A 20,497-nucleotide genomic window follows, 5' to 3' on the forward strand; every position below is an offset into this window, starting at 1 on the left:
GTAACTAAGACCTTAGGGATAGTAAAATGGTATAATGTTAAGCAAAATTATGGTTTTATAACAAGGTGCGACAACCAGCAAGACATATTCGTGCATAGAACTGCTATTAAAAAGAATAACCCTGAAAAATGCATCCCAAGCTTGGGAGATGGAGAGGTGGTGGAATTTAATATTGTACTAGGGAGAAAAGGGTTACAAGCATCGCAGGTCACTGGGCCTGATGGTGTTTCTGTAAAAGGCAGTATATATGCAAAAAATCGTAGTCATGTTAGACAGTATCTCCATTGTAAGCCCCCCCTACAGTCTCCCTTTCCTAATCCCACCTTTCCCTTTTACCCTATGTCCTATTACCCCCAGTGTATTCCCAATCCGTTTTTTCATCCATAGTTTCCCTCACAAAACCATGCTTTTGCCAGTTGTTTCCCCAAAAATCCCTTTCCAATGCCGAGTGGGGGATGAAAAGGGGGAGGGAAGAAGTTAAACCCTCTCCTGCCTCAGTTTCCCCACAAAGCATGCTCAGAGAATTCTGTCTCCCTTCTGTCAGCCCTAAGATGTTCCAGAGAATCTGTTTGGACATTTAAAGACTCAGGAGGGTGGCTTGTTTTGTTTTGAAACTGTTCTTGTTATGTTTATCCAGTTGTTTTCATTCTCCTTTTATTAAAATAAAACGGGTGAGGTGTTGGGGTCCCTCCCCCGCCGTGTAGCCCTGGGAGAGGGGCCCTGAGGGCACAGACACGGGGCTTCCCTGCCCCTGCTCAGCCTCGTTCCCATGGGTTGGTTTGTGTTCCCTGCGCGGGCAGAAGGACCCTTGGTCCCGTGACTGGAACAGTTCCTTGGCAGAGCTCCGGCCATGCGGCTGGAGAAATAAACATCTCTGAAACATCTAGCAAGAATCTGTCTGTCCGTATATATTTCCTATCCACGGGACTCTTGGTTTGATATATGCGTGTTGCAGGATCCCCACTGCAACAAAGACCTACAAGAAAGGAAAAACACAAGCACCCATTCACAGGAAAACAGGGATTGCAGCTTTATTTAGTCACTTGTCATCCACTCCTGGGCAAAGAACTGGAGCATCCCATTAACATGACAGTCCACATATTTAAATGCTGAACACCCGTTCAGCTCTTCTCTCTTGCCACTTGGAACACGCCCTACTTAAACTCAGAAAGAAAACCAAAAGCTGTGCATAAAAATTCCAGATGGGGTTCATTGGCCAGAAACTTACTCAGTTTCCTTCCACCAATCCCAGCATTTGGTGGTGACTCCAAACAAGGAAGAGAAACAGAAGCCTATTTATAACACACTCCATGGTACAATGATTCACTTTAGGAATAAAGGTAAGGAAGTCATCTCATGCCATTCTGAGGTTCAGGTTGGAACCAGGGGGTTAGGCATTATTCATGTTCTGCTCAAAGTACAAGACGACCAGCGTGTTACAGAGGATCAAGTGTAACGTGGGAAAATCCCCACACTGGTCAGACTCTGCCACTTCCTACTGGCAAGGCCAAGTGACAAAACCCATCCCCACCTCATTCAAGACCTTTTTTAACAGAGCTTTTGACCTGAAGCACAGCAAACACGACTCCCACATTCACACAGATGTGACTCCAGCATCTGGAGAGAACCCAAGGTTCAAAATGAGGAGCTTGGTCTCCATCCTTTCCCTGGCCGTACATCCAGGAATCCTGCCCATGTTAAACGTGGCTGGGAAGGCAGGAACCTCGTTCAGCTGCAAGTATGGCATGGAGCAGAAAGACACCTCTGGCAGCAGCAGAAAGCAGTGGCTAGCAAGTGAGAATATGTGGACAGCCTGGTCAGAGCACCAGTTTATCATGGTAATGAGCTCCAGCCTCTCCCTTTCCATCCAGCCTAGATGCCCAAAGCCTGACATTATGGAGAATCCAGGGACCAGGTCCCTGGGTGAAGGGAAGAATAAGGCAGAACAAAGAATGCCAGTGAAAGAGGAAGTGTGAAACTATGAATAGCAAGAGGGATCCTTTCTAGCTCTTGACAAATAATTAACTCTTTTTGCGCTTCATTAGCGGCTCCAGACACTGAGCCCACTTCCTGTGACATGTCCTAGCCTGGATGGTTCCAGCAAGGCCTCAGGCCTGGAGAGACACCTGGAGCTGAACAGGCCTTGACGTTGTACAACCATGCAGGGGTTGTGCAGGATCCTTCCACAAGGACGCTCTGCTTCGTACCAGGCACTTCAGCAAGAAGAGTTACTTATTTTCCAGAGTGCCAAAGGCAGGATGAAGCATTCAGGGGTGTGGAGCTGGGCACGGGTCCCACACACCTGTATTCAGGACAAGCCCCTCTGCACCAGTCAACAGAACCACAGCAAAGCCGTCTCTTCCCAGCACATGGCCAGCAAGCAGCATGTTGGTCAGCCCTCAAAGGCCACCTTAGGAAGAAGTTCTTTACTTCTTCCAGGTGAGGCACTGGAACAGAGAGATTGTGGACTCCCCATCCCTGGAAGTATTCAAGACCAGGCTGGACAGGGCTCTCGTCTAGTGAAAAGTGTCCGCGCCCATGGTAGGAGTCAGAATGAGATGAGCTTTGAGGTCCCTTCCAACCTAAACCATTATCTGGATATCACAGAATCACAGAAACACCACTACACTGGCTGGAGAAGCCACAAAGACCCCCACAACCTCTTTGAGCTGTCAGTATGAGAGAACAAGGCTCCACCAGAAGCTTGAAGCCTTGCAGGTTGTTTTCCCCATTAATTTTCAAAGGAAGGAGCAGATGAGAAGTTTGTTTCAGTTTCAGAGTAAAAGCTAACGTCCTTGGAGGCATCGTGTGAAAAGCTGATATTTGCTACCTGGGGTACACAACCAGGTCTTTCATCTCCTCCAGGGGCTGGGGAAATATGTGCCAGCCTGACCCAGGAGGTGTGACTTCTGTGGCACAGTGCTTCCAAGGTGGGGGTAGAGCACAGCCCCTTTTTGGCTCCCCGAGGAGGACATGGCTTCTGCCACAGCAGGGAAGGTGACTCTACAAATCCACTTCTCCGTAGTTCTCCCAGGAAGCTGGTACACAGACAGTTCTTGGATCTTTTGTACTTCAGCTCATTATTATTTTATTACCAGTTAGCAGCACAAAACTCTGGGTAACACTTTAAAAAAGCTTCTCATCTTTAGGCTTGAGGTGTTTGTACTCTTCCCAAATTAAAGCACAAGAATAATATTCAAATTCCAACCTAATGGGCACTGCCCTGCTCCAAAGTGTTCACACCATCAAGCACAGCAGAAAAGGTACAACGGCTCCCACCAGCATTAGATGATGGAAAGCAGCCTCGAGAGCCAGCGTGATGCTCTTGTGTTGAGCTCAGTGAGAACCTAGCTTAGCAGTGCCCAGGATTGTGTAATTCTCTGGGATGTGTAATTCCGCAAAAACAAGTGACTTATCTCAAAAGCAACCCATCAGTCCTTGATCAGTGGGGGGTTCACATGAGCAGACTCTCAACCAAAGCATTCCACACCCATATGGAAAAATATCAGGTCTCTGCAGACCATTAAAGCACCTTCAGGACACCTCAACTCTGCCAGACAGCTTCAGCACAAACCTTTAAATACATGAAACTGAAGCTGTGCCAGGGCAGGGTTAGGTTGGATATTAGGAAAAGGTTCTTCCCCCAGAGGGGGAACTCAGTGAGGCACTGCCCAGGCTCCCCAGGGGAATGGTCACGGCCCCAAGGCTGCCAGAGCTCCAGGAGCTTTTGGACAACCTCTCAGGCACAGGGCGGGATTGCAGGGGTGTCTGTGCGGTGCCAGGAGTTGGATTTGATGATCCAGTTCAGAGGTGAAACACCTCATGTCACGTCCTCCAAGAGGCACAGAGGTGAACCAAAGGATAGGGCACAGCTAGCTTAACCTCCAGTTTGGAACAGCAGCTGTGCAGAGATGTTTGGGAAGGAAAAGAAGAGAGTAAGAATACTGAACTTCTCCATGCATTTTTCCACCTCCAGTGGTTTGTATTCCTGGGCCTCCCCAAGTCAGTTTGGGCATCTGAGTGCTCTGGGTGTGACTGCTGGGGTTGTCCTGTGCAAGGTGAGGAGCCGGACTTCGCTGATCCTTGTGGGTCCCTTCCAACTCAGGCCATTCTACAATTCTGTGAAGAACACCCAGGGCAGCCTCTTCACGAGCGTGTGTCCAGTTCTTCTCCAGACTCACACAAAGTTTTTGTAGCCATTAGAGTCCCTGGCTACCTGAACAACATCTGAGCCCACCTCCCGCCAGCTCCATTTAACCCTCTCTGGACCTTAGGGCAGCAGGAGTGGACTGTCCTGCCACACGCACCCCTGATGGCTTTGTGACCTGACTTACCCCCTGCTGACCCTTCAAGGTCACACAGGTGTAAATAACCACTTCTTGGCAGAAGGGGAAGAGACACGAACTTTGACTGCACAGACTCAATAAACAGCATTTTGCTGTGAGTAAATCAGCAACATTATCTGCTGATTATCAGTAGGTATCAAAACCAGCAGAGCAGCAGTGAAGCAGAAAGGACCTCAGTGACACATTAAGGCTGTCTGCCCTTAAAACATGGAAAGTAGCAGGGTCAAAGGGGGAAAAGTCATACACTGTTGAGTAGATTTTGCTGTCTTTTTGCCAAAACCAAACACATTCAATGCCTGAGGAAGAGCCGGACAGAAAGATGAATGCCTTCATAACTGCACTTGAAGCACAGCTCCTGCTTGGACTCAGTAATTTGCAAATTCCTCCCTGCATACACCTTAAAGCTGACATCTACATTCATTCTGCTCAGCTGAAGAAAGAGTCAGCCTTTATCCCACACTGTACTTGGGCACTGCTCAGAACAGCCTTCATCAGCTCACACCAAGGTAAAAAAATAGAATTATACAAACCTGTGGCTTACAAAACCCATTTGACATCTCTCTCCCAACTCCCTTAACTCATGAGTAGCCCACATACTTCCAACACAGCAAGGGAATGCTGTGAACAGGTGTAGATCTCAATTCTGTCTTTACAAAAGGAAAACAGCAAATATTTTTTGGAGTTACCTAATGCCATGCCCAATGCAATCCCAGCACATGAAGCTTCGATATTCCCAGTAAGCTGCCTGTCCCTAACACACAACAGGAGCCTACACTTTATTAACAGCAAAATATTAAAGGCTTCAAAACTGATGCCAGCCATCTTCGTGATGAAAGGGAACAGAACAGTGCCTCAAATAACACAAGAATACAAAATTTAGAGAAAATGTGAAGGCAAGTTCAGGTAGAGCCTACTTGCAACACAGGAATCTCACGGAATGAGATTCTTTAAATCTTTTGACTCATCAGGAATAGAGTCCTGCTTATTCTAAATTAAATTTCACGAGATGTTTTCCCTGACTGTACCTGAGGTGTTCCCAGCATGGAGCTGCACTACGTGCTTCCAGCAGCAATCATTCCATATGATGTGGTTTGGTGACACCTCGGCCTGGAAGCACAGAGATGTGACAGCTCGGCTGAGGACACTCACAAAGAGAACTCTATTTTATCCTTTCAACGTGAGCCTCTGCTCCCAAACCCTGACCTGCCTGGTACAGCTTCCAGAGCTTGAAACTCAAACAGGGAAAGCCCACCCAAGGAGTACTTTACTTGTTCACTTTGAGATGATTTAACCTTTTCCCCTGCAGCAGCTGCAGATACTGTGCAATGAACAGTAGCCTGGAAGAAAGAGAGCGTGTGGCTCAGGGAAAAACAAGCACGTATCTTAATATGAAACATCTGCTTTTTACTCTCTTTTTACTGGAAAGAAATAGTTTTCTCCCTTTTGGCTTCCCCTGCAGCAAGAGCAGAGTGCCCAGTAAGGGTCTGGGTGCCCTGAGTTCAAGGAGAAGGGCTGAAACAGAGCATCCACCTCGACTAAACACTGAGTTATGAAAATTATTTAGAAGTGGGATTTTGAACTCTCATTATTGTATGGAAAAAGGCTTTGAGGAAGACTCTGATCACAATCTGCCCCAAGTGCCTCTACCCAGCACTCACTCACCTTATACTCCCCTCTGAAGCGCACAGTACGCGCCTCACACGCTCCCTATTACCATGATCACCGTGCACTTTCCTCATATTTTGTATTATTATCTTCTTCTTTTCCAAGGATCCCTTTCAAGGTTACATGAATCACACAGTTAATATCTGTCCAGCATCTGCACAAGAAATGTTCCCACTCCCAGTGCCTCTGGGAAGAGGGATAAAGCCCTCCTAAGGTAAGTTTAAAGTTGTGCTAAATGGCACTTGCTGTCAGACATGGCCGAGTTCCCACTCCAGATGTCAATCTCAACCCAGACCATCACGCAGTAATACTTAAAAAAAAAAACTTTAAAAATAATTTCCCATCTAGTCTAAGGAGTTTTCTTCCAAGATCCCTTTGATTCACATCTGAAGGTGAACTGCTTCAGTTCTTCATGTTCTTTTGAAGAAAGGATAACAGAGCTGTTGGAGCACTCGCTGCTCCTAACCTGAGCAGCAACAATGATTTGCTCCACATTTCCCCCTTACTACATGGGCTTACTCAATCATTAACAGACTCTTGATTTAATGCTCTTTCAAACAGCCAGCTCAGCTCATACCCCTCCTCAGACCTAAGCACAAGTCAGTAACCCAAATGCAGATATTTAAAATCCTTTTTCCCTACTCGAGAGATTCAGAAAGTTCATCACATGCTCAGGTGACACCACAGCTCTCTAAACAGAGGGAGCAACACTAAATTAAGCTGAGTAGTCTCCATTCCTCAGGGCCTCTGCTGCTCCTCAAGAGTTTTAGGAGACCTCAGGTTTTTTGCTGCTTCTGGTTCTCCTCTGCCATGTGTGAACCCCACATGTGCCCCAAAGGTTGGGAAGATGTTGGCAGTCTAGAACTGACACCAGGATGAAACAGCATCTCTGAAGGAAAACTTAACATGTGCTCTTCATAACATGGAGCAACCAAAGAGTTGCAGGAACCCCCAGCAGGAATTCCTGGTAGTTTCTCCCCTTATCAGACCCACTGCTGAGCAAGGCTAACTAATTACAGCAACAGGAGAAAACCGACCCAACAATACCTGGAGAGCTCTGTGCCAGGTTAGAAACTCAGAGCAGCTCAGGAACAGGTTTGACGAGCAGTATATGGGAAAGGCAGGACAAAATCTCCCCTTTTGGGCACAGCAGGTACCTCTGCAGAGGTAACAAACAAGCCTTCAAGCTGTGAACATTCCACAACAGGACGTTTCAATCCCAGGGAAAGTATTGAAATACCAAGTTTCATGTTTAGGTATGAAACTATATTAATGGCTCCTCATCCGTGCTTAAAATCACTGGTTTAATAGGTCAGTCTGATTAAAACTAGATTTTTAGCAGGCACAGAGCAGGAAGCTAAAAAAGCAACCCACAGTTGGTCAGCCATGACACGAACACAAGCAAAACAGCCCCAGGGACACATCGGGATCATCCCTACGTGTATATACACTGCATGTAATTAGTATGACACACAGTAGGACATCAACATGTGCTGCTTCACTCCTGGCTGTCCCTGCCCCATTCTGGGCCAGCAGCTGATTGCCAGCCCAGCTGCCTGCTGGATCCCACACTGGGAAAGCTGAAGAGAGGCATTATGACCACCTCCTCCCACTTTCTGCACAGAAAGGTGGAATTTCAAGAATTTTTCCCTTTTAAAGGGACCAAGAACTTTATGTTCAATTCCTTTCTTCATCCCTAATTTCTGATTTTATTTCCCTCCTTTCCGTTTCTACCTATCCCCCCTGGAATGTTTTTACTCATAAGCCACAGTACATTGTACAGCAAATCTCCTTTGAACAGCACAGCAGGGGAGCCCTGTAGGTATGGACAGTATCCTGGAAACAGCTGGAGATTTCCCCTCCTGTAAGAATCCCTAAGGCATCCTCCAGAGCTCTTCAGAAATACCACCTCCTCATGCTGCCCCAGGATTCTGGAAAGGCAGGAGGTTCATAAAGGTGGGATTAATAGCAGCAGAACACTTGTGTCAGTTCTGTCCACAACAATTGAGGATGATCCAGGGAGCAGCAAACTTCTGCAGGCTGCTCCAGGATCTGCCACCGCTGGATTACAGATGTTGGCATGGACTCAACTGCCCAGTCCTACCAGCACTCATTTTATGGACATGCTGATCCTGGGTTTGTCCAAACACTTTTTTTTGTTTGTCCAACCTCCTAAACCAGCAGCTTCTACACAGCCCCAGAACAACATTCAGAAGTTTGCTGCCTGCTTTTTAAAGAGATCCTCCCAATCCTAAGAGTCTCAGGCATTTCAGACTCCCCAGGATAGGCAGCTGCTCATCTGCCTTCAACTCTATTTCCCTTCCCCATATGTTTCCCAACCCTGGTGAAGATGCAATGACCAGAAATGCACAACACAATAGGAGTAGTCACACACTCACCCATTGCAGTTCACTCAGTGTATCACTCAGCAACCCTAATTCTTAGTCAGATTAGTATTTCAGCCTTCCGAAAAAAAACCCTGTGTGTTCTATCTGTAGCAAGCAAGAGACCAGCACGCCAACAACAACCAAGTCAACACCAGGGAGATGAGTCCCAGCAGCTCCAAGCCATGCCCATGCCAACCAAAAGGGTTTTGCCCAGTCACCTGCAAAAGAGTTTCTTTCACAAGGCAAAAAACCCACACCACTCGCTGTGCTCCTGAACAGCGTGGCAGACACCTGAAAATCCTGTTCAACTCCCCAGCAACTTCTCCCATTCAGCTGGCAGCATGTTGCCAACTTCAGAGGAGTCTGGCATTTTTGGAGGATGGCAGAAGAGCTCCAGAAGCCTGAGTACACACTGAAGGCATCTTCTTCATTATGCTCGTAGGTTGAATTATGTATTTAATTAGAAGCAGCTTCAACGAGAAGTTGCCAAAGTTGAACATGGAGGATGTCTCACTTCACACAAGGAGGCAAACCCACGCAAGGAAGCAGATGCCAGAACTGGCCACCTCTGTGCACCATCTCACACACACTACAAACTTCTCCCAGAAGCTGAAGTAAAGTGCTATTTTGCACAGATAAGCTTCATGTTACCTTGAAGGCAAACATTACCTTTCCCACAGTTCGGAAATTGCATTTGTATGAAGTTGCTTTGATTCAACTTCTCCTTTCAAGCCCTAATCTTCAGCGTAGCTGTCAATTAGAAATGTTTGTTAGCAAGTAATCTGCTCTACACACCACATCATGTCTGTCTTCTTTGAAGCCCTAATACCCACCAGTGAGGATGGCTTTGTACCTGTAGATCACTCGTGGACCTTTCGCACTGCACTCAGATCTGGAATTAATTCCTGCTAACAGCCACACTGGAAGCGCTGGTCAGTGACAAACACTAAAAGCTGCTTGGCATCGTCGAGCCTCAAAGCTCCGTCCACCACACAAAAGCGGCGTTTACGTGTTGAGAGAGACACAAGCAGAAAAAGTCCTTGCAGCACAAGGTCACACCAAGCTCGCTGGAAGACTAAATTTAGCCACCTGTGCCTCAGGCAAGTCTGTTAGTTGTGGGAAGCTTGGATACTGGTGTGGAGCACTGGTCCCAGGGTAAATCCCATGGAAGATCGACTCCATTTAATTCTGAATGATCTAGAAGCTATTAATGGGGAGCCCAAACCCCGTCCATCAAAGAGGAGATGTCTCTGAGAACCCCACAAACTCGGCACCAGGACACGGCAGTCCTGTTTGGGCTGCTTTGCTCCAATGTGTAAACTACTACATTCAGAGTCGGCAGGAGGAGCTCAAGAAGATTTAACAGATGGGGTTTCAGCACAAATGTATTTTAGAACACCTCCTTAGCAAGCACATTTCCTCCTCTACCACACCTCACACTACAGTTCTAACAGCTACACAAGAGTGGATCGACAGGAACTCGGGGATTATTCCAAGGTTTTGTAAATGTTAGCAGAGGCTGATTGAACAGTTTGTGAAGACGAGCCCCAGGTTACCAAAAGCCAACAGCTTTGTCTAACATTTAATAATTTTCCAAGCCAAAAAGGCAGGGGTGACTCAGCTGCTTCAACTGTGTTAGGTCTCAGGATCAGTATCAACCACGAGCCCATGGAAGGACCACAGCACTCAACTGAGGTTTGATGTCCAGGATCACTGCAAGAATCTACCCATAGGAAAAAACAAGTTAAAAAATCTAGTTTCAGGACACCACTGGGGAATTTCTGAACTATCTGCCTCAGCCCCACAGGCCTTCAGAGATGCTCAAGAACCTGTTTTGGTGCCAGAAACCCAAACAGAAGCATTAGCTCAAGAACACAAAGCCAGGATTACTAAGATGACCACACCAGGCACAAGGTTTCTCACATTAAATGTTGAGTGTCTACGGTCCAAAAGGCATCTGAAGTCACGCTCCATCCCCTGATGCCTCTGCAAACAGATGGTGACACAGAAGGCTCCCTGAACATCCAACAGCCACCCTGCACATCGCTGCTCTTACCAAACCTGCCCCTGCAGTGGCCCCAGCCAAGAGGATGCCATGACCCCCAGGTGCCCCAGCCAAAACCTGTAGCTATCACCACAGCAGCCAAGTTCCCCCCAAACCCCTGCCTTCAATCTCATTGTCTCCTTAAAGTTGAAGAACCAGGAAAAACAGAACAAGTGGTTCCAAAACATCCCACTCCCAGTTGTGGATCTTGACAAGGCAAAGGCATTTTGGCACGTGCAGTAACTCCTAACATTTAGAAAGGATAAAAAACACTAAGTACCAGTGCTGTACCCAGCAAATCCACACAAAAACAAAGGGCTGTGAATTGCTTTGGAGCCTAATATCAGTTTCGGATTTTAATCACAGAATACCAGGGATCTGAGCAGAGATATTCCCCCCAGAGACGCAAAGCACAGCCCAGCGATGATTTACCACACTGGTGTTGCATCTATCACAAGTCAAACTGAAGCCTCAGCGCTGCCAACACTGCACAGAGCTGCTTCAGAGCAGGAAACCTGTCAAAACCTTTCCAAACAGAGGACAGCTGGGAAGCAGTATCAGATGCCAAAGTGGCTACAGGCCTGATGTCAGCTGCAGGATGATCATTTTGAGAACCTGAGGGCCTCCGAAGCATCCAACCTGGCAGTGAAGGCAAGCCAGCTGAGGTAGGCCATGGCTAGAAAAATGTGAGAGCAACCAGGGAGTGAAAATTATTCAGGGTGGGGAAGAACTATAAAATCATAGACTGATTTGGATTGGAATGGCCATTAAAGATCACCTTGTTCCACCTCCTGCCATGGGCAGGGACACCTTCCACTAGGCCAGGTTGCTCCAAGCCCCATCCAACCTGGCCTTGGACACTTTCAAGAACCTCACTAGCTGGAAGAATGACACACAGTAGGTATGCTGGAAGTGTTTCTTTCCATCTAAGAAGTTACTTAAAGCACGTGCTGCCCCAGTCTCTCCCCCAGCACACACCAGAGTGCTGTGACCTGCCAAAAAGCGACAGCAAGAACGAGTCAGTGTGAAACTCCTGAAGGCGAGACCTTTGAAGTCTAACCCGGACTTGAAAAGAGACAACTACAAAGCCTGTGGCCTCTGCTTCATTAAAATAAGACGTTAAAGGTTCTTAAGTTTCATTTGCTCATTGAAACTTGCTCTTCTAAGATCTAGGAAATAAAAACAAGCTGCAGAAACTAAACTGGCCTTGTGTATTACAAAGGAAGACAGTTACAAGGTAACTAAGGACAGCCAAGATCAGGCGGGATGGGATTGCTGCACAATGAAGCAGCTTGTTCCAGTCTTGAGAAGAGTCAAACCCTTCCATTACACTTGGCAGAATTGCCACTGTCAATGAACAATATTAAAGTTGTATTTTAGAGAACTTCCTCTCATTTGCTGTAATAGACCCAAAAAAACAGCAGTCAGATCTGGAAGGAATTTTGAGTGATGAGGAATGAAAGCTTGAAGATCCAGCAAGTCTGAGAGGCTTCAAATTGCTGCTCTTCCAAAACCCACCTAAAGGATTTTAGCTAAGAGACGTAACATTAATGGTTGGGCTCAATGATCTTAAAGGCCATCCCAACCTGAACAAGTCAATGAGTCTATGGTCAATTTATACATCCCTCCTGGCTGAGAGCAAGACTAGGCAGATGCAGACAGATTTCCTGTGTTTGTTTTCCCTGTTGTGAGCCCTCCATTAATGTGAAGGATGACAACTGAAACGATCTGAATCTATCCCTCTGACTTGTAACTCAGAAATGAATGTGCAAAACAAAGGAACACTGAGTTTGGCTTATTTCTACAAGAAAGATGATACCTGTGCCAGGGCCTCACCACCCTCACAGGGAAGAATTTCTTCCCAGTATCAAATCTATCCCTGCCCTCCGGCAGCTTGAAGCCTTTCCCCCTTGTCCAAAGTGCCTCCATCCCTTGTCCCCAGTCCCCCTCCAGCTCTCCTGGAGCCCCTTTAGGCCCTGCAAGGGGCTCTGAGCTCTCCCTGGATCCTTCTCCTCTCCAGGTGAGCACCCCCAGCTCTCCCTGCCTGGCTCCAGGGCAGAGGGGCTCCAGCCCTGGAGCAGCTCCAGGGCCTCCTCTGGATTCTCTCCAGCAGCTCCAGGTCCTTCTGATGTCAGGACCCCGTGTCTGGAGGTGGCTCTGCAGGTGGGGGCTCACCTGAGTGGGGCAGAGGGGCAGAATCCCCCCTCCCCTGCTGCCCACACTGGGGGATCGGCCCAGGGCACAGTAGGGGTTAAATCCTGAACTGAGCTCTGCAGCAAATTGGTGCCATGGAAGTGACTGTGTTTTCCAGCATAAAGTAAATAGCTCCAGGAAACACATCAGACAGGTTGGTTTCACACAGTTCAAATAGGTTTCTCCTACAACTTCATTTAACTACCTTTGGCACTGATGCACAGCGATTCCTTGTGGGCTGGGAAAAAGGAGCAGCTCTATAGGAAGCAGGTATTCCAGAGTTTTCTTAACCTCAACACAGACTGCATGAACTCCCCAGGCTTTATCCCGAGACATTAAAACACGTATATAGGACAGCAGCTACTCAGGATATTTAATAAATGATGTGGCTCCTCTAATGCACCCCACACAACGTGGCCAACTCATCTTAGAGAGCTACAGAGACACGATGGCTTCAGGAAAAAGATTTGGAACTGCAGAGAAACCTTCACATCTTTGTAAACAGCCACAATATTCCCAGCCTAAAGGAATGTCATAATATAATTATAAGAAAAAAAAAGAAAAAAAAAAGGGAGCAGGAGAGCAGAGGCAGACAGGAAAACAGTTTTCCCATCTCCCCAGTGAATATCCCCAATTCCTGCATTAAATGCTCAGAGTAGCAAATCCAAGCTATTCAATTGTCTTCCACAACACAGAAACTGTCAGGCTGATCTTGAGGGTGGAATCACTGTCAACTCTTCAGGCTATTAAGCTGCTCTCCAGAAGAGATTTGCTCACAGATGAGCAAAGCAAACCAGAAGATTGAGACAGGTAAGAGACACCTATCCATTGCAGGAGATGGGCTGCTCCAAATGGATCCGACAATAAGGAAGAACATATGAAAAGCCAGGAGAAAATGGTGGTAATTTCACCCCGACTGAGTTTCATTGTTGCTTTTGCTCATTTCTAGGAAAAAAAAAGGGATTGTTTAAAAAGTAGGGAGTGTCTGATGAGCCAGAAATCAAATGGGCCATTTAACAAGGAGTTCAAATACTGACTCCCTCAAGTAAAAATCAAAGGTCGGGGAGTGGAGGGTGTTAATGTGGAACACAGAAATGAAGTAGGTACAACAGTTCTGAGATTTCACAGAATCCCAGAATGGGTTGGGTTGGAAGGATCTTAAGCCCATCCCATTCAACCCCTCTGCCATGGGCAGGGACACCTTCCACTGTCCCAGGCTGCTCCAAGCCCCATCCAACCTGGCCTTGGACACTGCCAGGGATCCAGGGGCAGCCACAGCTGCTCTGGGCACCCTGTGCCAGGGCCTCCCCACCCTCACAGGGAGGAACTTCTTCCCAGTAACTCATCTATCCCTGCCCTCTGGCAGTGGGAAGCCATTCCCCCTTGTCCTGTCCCTCCAGGCCCTTGGCTGCAAGGGTACAGCCAGCAAGGCATGGAGGGAAGCTGTCCGGAGGCAAAATTCAGGCTGAGAATAGGAAGGCAATGTGAAAGAGCTGTGTGACAGCACCTCAAAGAACGGCTCCCACACTCAGGCTTGGATTCATTAGGATCTGAGAAGGTTTTGGGACAACTGGAAGCCTGTACAAGAACAAGGACTGAATGGATCAAACCAGCACCACAGCAGTGGCCCCTGCAATCACAATCAAAGGCTCCTCTCACCCTGCAGAAGAGGAGTAGAGAAAGCCAGTAGATCCAGAGAAGAGTATATTTGAGGAGGATGCAGTTTGGCGGGGGGGGGGGGGAGGAAAGGTGATTCATAAGAACCTCATCTCCTCAAGAACTCCTACAGATGGGACGAGAATTAGCCATGTGAAAATCCACAGCTAGAAAAAAATCAACACAGTACAAGTCAGATGGAAAGACAAAACCAAGGGTCAGGTGTGTTTGTTCACAAATGCTGGAAGTCTAAAAGTATGATGGAAAAACTCAAATGTCTGGTTTGCAAGTGGACATAGCAAAACCACTCAAATTCAAAACACAGTGGAAAGTAGAGGAGCCACTGGACATTAAAAAAAACACAAGGACTAAGCAAACATTTAGAGGACCTAAGCTGACACCACTATTTGAGCAATTCAAGTTTTTTGTGTCAGCAAGAAATCCTCTGTAAAACAGAATTCCAAGTTTAAGCCAGAAAACCAGAGCCTCAGACACCGGAGCAGCGACAGCAGCCGTCACACTGCCAGCAGCCGGCGTTAGCCAGGCTCCACGTGCCTCTGTGTCACCAGAGCAAATGCCAGGTCAGTGTGACACTGGTTCTTAAACAGCAAAAAGTGATTCCTCTCCAGGGGTGGATGAGAGAAGCAGAAACTCATAGAACCATGGAATGTTTGGATGGGAAGGGACCTTAAAGCTCATCCAGTTCCACCCCCTGCAGGGACACCTTCCACTAGGCCAGGGTGCTCCAAGCCCTGTCCAACCTGGCCTGGAACACTTCCAGGGAATGGGGCAGCCATAGCTGCTCTGGGAAACCTGTGCCAGGGCCTCACCACCCTCACAGTAAAGAATTTCATCTTAACATCGAATCAAAACTAATTCCTGCCTCCACCTTGGATGGCAGTTGGAATATTGGTGTGAGCCCTATGGTGTGATCTGACCAAGTAATCAAAGCCAACCCATCTGTACAGCAAGGCTAAATGTCCAAGAACGAACCAAAATCTAAATTTACAAGCTTTTAGTAAGAAAAAAAGGTTAGAAGCCACAGGATCTATTATTGTGTTAATGAATCATCAGACAATGTCTCCCAAAAATTAAAATTGTGTTTTACACGCACTGTGCTGAGCTTGGCCATCTCCTCCCTCCCCGCTTGACCCCAGAAATCAGGCTTTTGGTGGCAAAGGATGATGAGGTGACAGCAACAGCCTCACTTTACCCCAAAGTCACACAGGAGGAGATGGGGAAGTTATTTGTTAAAGCTGATACCTGAAAGTCTCTTGGCCCAGCTTTCACAGAACGATGCAGCAGCATCTGGGCAACCCCAGCCATGCTGGGCAAACCAGAGCTGGCCCAAAGACCAGCCTAAATTGCTGCAGGGCTAATTATATTGTACAAAATGAAGCTGTGTCTCAGCAGTCAGGGGCTGCTGTCTTTTTTCACCCTTTTCCTTCTTGCTTTTGCAGTGGACAGAGCACATCAACAAGGGAAAAGCAGCTGATACACTCCATTGAAAAAAGCAATACTACATGGCAGAATCCATCAAACTTCTCTAGAGAGAAAAGCCCTACAGGATAAAAGGAAAATGTACATGTACATAAATAACGTGTACATAAATAACTGGTAAAGAAGGGTAAGGAAGGGGGAAGAACGTATCACTGGTCCCTTTTGCAGCAGAAGGGACTCACCAAAGGATTCTGCTCAACGACACCGAGCCGTGTTACTAAGATGACAACATTTGCTACTCTGAATAATTCAGGATGAGAAGTAAATAAGAGCCATGACTCCAAGGAATTGCAGTAAAATCTCGTGATCTGAGTGGGTGATACAATTCACAGCGCAGCACATCAGGAACAACCACCCTAACGTCAACTTCAAGAAACACCACAGACTGAACTCAGGCTAACCATAGGAAGCAGGACTACAGCAGAGTATTCCACAAAAACCATGGCTCCATGGGTTTAAGATCACTAACGAACAAGCACAACATCTGTAATTACAGAGACAATAATATAGGATAAAATAACTCTAAAATACCACTGAAGAGGAACCTGCACCATAAATATCACCCAGCACCTCTGTCAACATCCCCTGTCGTCCTGTGCCCCACCCCTTGTGCCTTACCTGTCTCAAGGAGGCTGGAGCAGAGCTGGCAATGACATGAAAAACAAGAAGAGCCACAGAAAGTCTAAATATATGAGGACAATTCAGCCAAGAGACTACTAGGAATGGAAGAAGTATTTTCCTAAAATCACAAATATCATGAAGAGAAGTGTGAAGTCTCCTAAATTCAACACCTGGCTCAGGCAGGTCATGAACTGCCGGAGAGAGAAAAATAAAGCGCTATTTCCCTGGATTAGATCTGCCGTGTTTGTGTTCTCCCCTCCCCAAGCATCTGCTCCTGGTTACCAGTGAGCAGGATACCAGGCCAGATGGATTCCTGGTCTCATCTGGTAGCACTTTTTAAGGCATTACACAGGATTTCATCTGTTAACCTGAAAATACACAGTGGCTGATTGCTTCCAAAGAGCTGGAAAAGGGGGCAGTGTCAGGGCAGGGAAAGCAGCAAGTGGCTGTGGACTAGGATGGACTCAGGATCCTGCCCAGCTCACAACTCCTCTCACAGTGGAGCTCTGAGCCTGCCTGAGTATTTTCCACCGGTGACTCCGGCACAGCAAACCAGTACAGAGAACTGGAACAGCATGAAAAAAACTCCTATGGAAGAGCACAATAGATGGGCTGGAATGAGGCAAGGTCACACACTTCAGACTTCACAAGAAACACTTCTACGAACTGGAAAGCTCTTTAATCCAAGGAAAAAGAAAGAGACAGGATATTAGCTTGTTGCCATGACCAGTGAGCCACCAACCTGTCTCAGACATGAAGGATACCAGCACAAAGGAATCCTCCATGGCACGGCACAGCATCCCAGAGAGCCCTCCCCTGCCCCGCTCCCCGCGGGGATTAGCTTTGAGCAAACACATGCAGTGAAGAGAGCGACACGGAACATGGAAAAGAGTGACTGTGTGGTTCTGAAAATAAGGAGCCAACATTCAGGCCAAACTTTCCGAAAGCACCAAGGGAGAGAAGAGCTGATTTACAGGAAGGAACTCTGGCATAAACACAGGCAGGTATGTACCAGCCACGGATAAATTTATTGTAAGAATCCAGTGCGAGTTTCCAGCCCTCATGGCCAGAAAACTGCGCTTACACAGAACACAGCAAGGAGCCCAAATCGGCCCAAACTTGCAAGGACTTTTGGCCAGCAGTTGAAAACACAGAGTTATAGACTTGCAGAGGAAAGCAGAGAGCTACGCCTCCTCTTCCTCACCACCCAACAGTTCTTAAAAAATAAAAAAGGCACCAGCCAAGTGCAGAAAAAGTGATTTCAGGGTAGGAACTGTTTAAAGAAACACTTGTATCTGAAAAAAGCTTAGGTGTGAGCATAAAGCCCTGATTTTATCAAGCCAATAGTCTAAAATTTCACTGGAGTCGGCAAGATTTTTGCCAGAAGGCTGGAGTATCAGCGGTGCCGGGGTGCCGCTACACCGGCGGCCAGAACTTCAACATGGAAGCTGAGATTTCCCTGGCAGCTCTCACCTCCATCCTCCACTCTTCCTAAGTACATCTGCGGGTTTTTTTGCTAAGAATGATTTTTTTTTTTTATTCCACACCACAGTGTTTAAATTCTTTCCTTATCTGGTCACACCTTGCCAGCGGTCACCTTTCCCGCACAAGAGCTCCTGGTGATTTTTATCATTGGCAGCACCCCCAGCTCATCTCTGACTCCAAGAGCTCCAGTGTGAGCCCAGCTTCACGTGGAAATAACCAGTGTGTGCATCCCTCTACAACAGCAATGTCACGAAACCCAAATTCTCTCATCAGTAACACTTCACCACCCAGGCGTTTCCAAAACTTGAGCCACTGGCAAGCAGTGAGGAATCCTTCACAGATTTTGCAGCCTGAATCTCCACAAACTCATAACTCAAAGGCACTCTTTGTATTTTTGGGAATGTGTCTGTGGGAAAATGCTGCTAATACTTGATAAGAGCTTCTCAACAGAAACAAAGCTTGTGATTCCCAGTTCACCCATCATCCTCTCCCAGCAGACACTGAGTTACCAACAAAGCACCGAACCAGGGATGTAGAGATGGTTTATCTGGGTAAATCACAGCCGGCAGCTGGGGAGCTGAGGGAAGGAAAAGGCAAGTCCTGAAGAACCTGGGGAGTGGCTGCACAAGCTGACAGGCATTAGGTCACTGATAAAAAAAAAAAAAAAAAAAATCAAGTCTGAGGTCACACCCATGACAGTGGGACTTCAGGCAGGTCAGGGTGAGCCCCCAGAAATGAGGAAGGTAGAAAATGTCACACGAAGTCGGGGCAGGGGAGGCAGCTCAACAGAGCTTGGGCTCTGCTCAGAAGACTTCCCACAAACTGAGAAGTCACTGTCGAAAAAGCCTAAAGGGGACTGTTGGCAGCAGTGAAACGTTTGGAAGGGAAGATGTCACCCTCCTGAGGCAGTTGAGGCTGCCCCATCCTCGAAGTGTCCAAGGCCAGCTTGGACGTGGTTTGGAGCAGCCTGGTCTACTGAAAGGTGTCCCGGCCCATGGCAGGGGGTGGGATGAGATGAGCTTTAAGATCTTTCCAACCCCAACCATCCTGATTCTATGACTTGGACAAGACAACAAACCCCAAACCTTAAGAGTTCCACACTGTACCAAACAACATATGGAAATACTTCCCAGACACAGAGGGGATATATAACTTCTTCACACAAATAAGTTGCTAATACACCTCCAGTTACACAGAACACTTCTCCTCCTTAGACTGGGAACACCACCAGGCTCGGCAGTTCCCAAGGCACCTCCAGCTCCTTCCCCGGCAGGTCCCTTCCCCGCACTCCCGGGACAGCCCCTCAGCGAGGGCTGCCACGTTCCCCCGACCCAAATCCGGCCGTTCCGCCCCGCCGGGCAGCACCAGCCCAGCACCCCGAACCCGCCCCGGTTCCCCTCGCCCACGCCCCGGGGGGAGCTGCGACCCCCGCCCGCCGCCGCCGCCGCCCTCCGCGGGGTCCCTCGGCCGCCCCACGGCGGCTCCTCCGCCCGGTCGGCCGGAGCCGCTCCCGCCGCACCGGGAGGGCTGGAGCGCCGAGCCCGGCGGAGCCTCCGCCGCGGGCGGGCCGCGAGAACCGCCCCCCGCCCGGGCCCCGCCGCCCGCGCCCCGCGGCCGTACCTGCTCCGCCGGCGCTGCGCTCCCCGGGCGGGCCGGGCCGGGCTGGGCCGGGCCGGAGCCGCCGCTGCTCTCCCCGCGCCCGCCGCGGCTCCTCCCTCACGGCGCTCGACGGGCACAGCCCGACCCGGCAGCGCTCGGCGCCGGCACCGCCCCGCGCGGCTCCGCCCTATGGCCGCGCCGCGCCCGCGCCGCTTCCGGGGCACCGCGGGCCCTGGAAACCGCGTGGCGTTGCCAGGAGGAGGCGGCGGGCGGGGAGTGCGGCGGCACAGCGGGCACGGGGCTCCGCTCCCGGCGGGGCTCAGCATCCTCCGGGGCTCCGCTCCCGGCGGGGCTCAGCGTCAGCCGGGCTCAGCATCAACCGGGGCTCGGCGTCAGCCGGGCTCAGCGACAGCCGGGGCTCAGCGACAGCCGGGGCTCAGCGTCAGCCGGGCTCAGCATCAACCGGGGCTCGGCGTCAGCCGGGCTCAGCATCAACCGGGGCTCAGCATCAACCGGGGCTCGGCGTCAGCCGGGCTCAGCGACAGCCGGGGCTCAGCGTCAGCCGGGCTCAGCATCAACCGGGGCTCAGCGTCAGCCGGGCTCCGCGACAGCCGGGCTCAGCATCAACCGGGGCTCAGCGTCAGCCGGGCTCCGCGACAGCCGGGCTCAGCATCAACCGGGGCTCAGCACCTGCTGGGGCTCAGCATCAACCGGGGCTCAGCGTCAGCCGGGGCTCAGCACCTGCTGGGGTTCAGCATCAACCGGGGCTCAGCGTCAGCCGGCGCTCAGCACCAGCCAGGCTCAGCATCAACCAGGCTCAGCGTCAGCCGGGCTCAGCATCAACCGGGCTCAGCACCCACCGGTGCTCAGCAGCAGCCGGCCTCAGCACAAACCTGGCTCAGCACCCACCGGTGCTCAGCATCCTCTGGAGTTCAGCACCCACAGGGGCTCAACATCAGCCATGCTCAGCACCCGCCGGGGCTTGGCATCTTCTGGGGCTG

The 20,497-nt window shown here is 49.2% G+C and overlaps 1 protein-coding gene across 4 annotated transcripts in view; it reads right to left on the reverse strand.

Moving 5' to 3' along the window:
• Positions 1-19,596, reverse strand: part of CSNK1G1 (casein kinase 1 gamma 1) — a 107,854-nt gene extending 88,258 nt beyond the window's left edge. For 3 of the 4 annotated variants that reach the window (XM_032122385.1, XM_032122384.1, XM_032122388.1), the window contains exon 1: positions 19,518-19,596. The gene's annotated coding sequence lies outside the window, so the exon portion shown is untranslated. The remainder of the gene's footprint in view (positions 1-19,517) is intronic. The other variant, XM_032122386.1, reaches the window with a different exon arrangement.
• Between the last annotated feature and the right edge of the window lie 901 nt (positions 19,597-20,497).

The sequence above is a fragment of the Corvus moneduloides genome, chromosome 13 (genome assembly GCF_009650955.1).
Source record: "Corvus moneduloides isolate bCorMon1 chromosome 13, bCorMon1.pri, whole genome shotgun sequence".
In the NCBI taxonomy this organism is placed as follows: domain Eukaryota; kingdom Metazoa; phylum Chordata; class Aves; order Passeriformes; family Corvidae; genus Corvus; species Corvus moneduloides.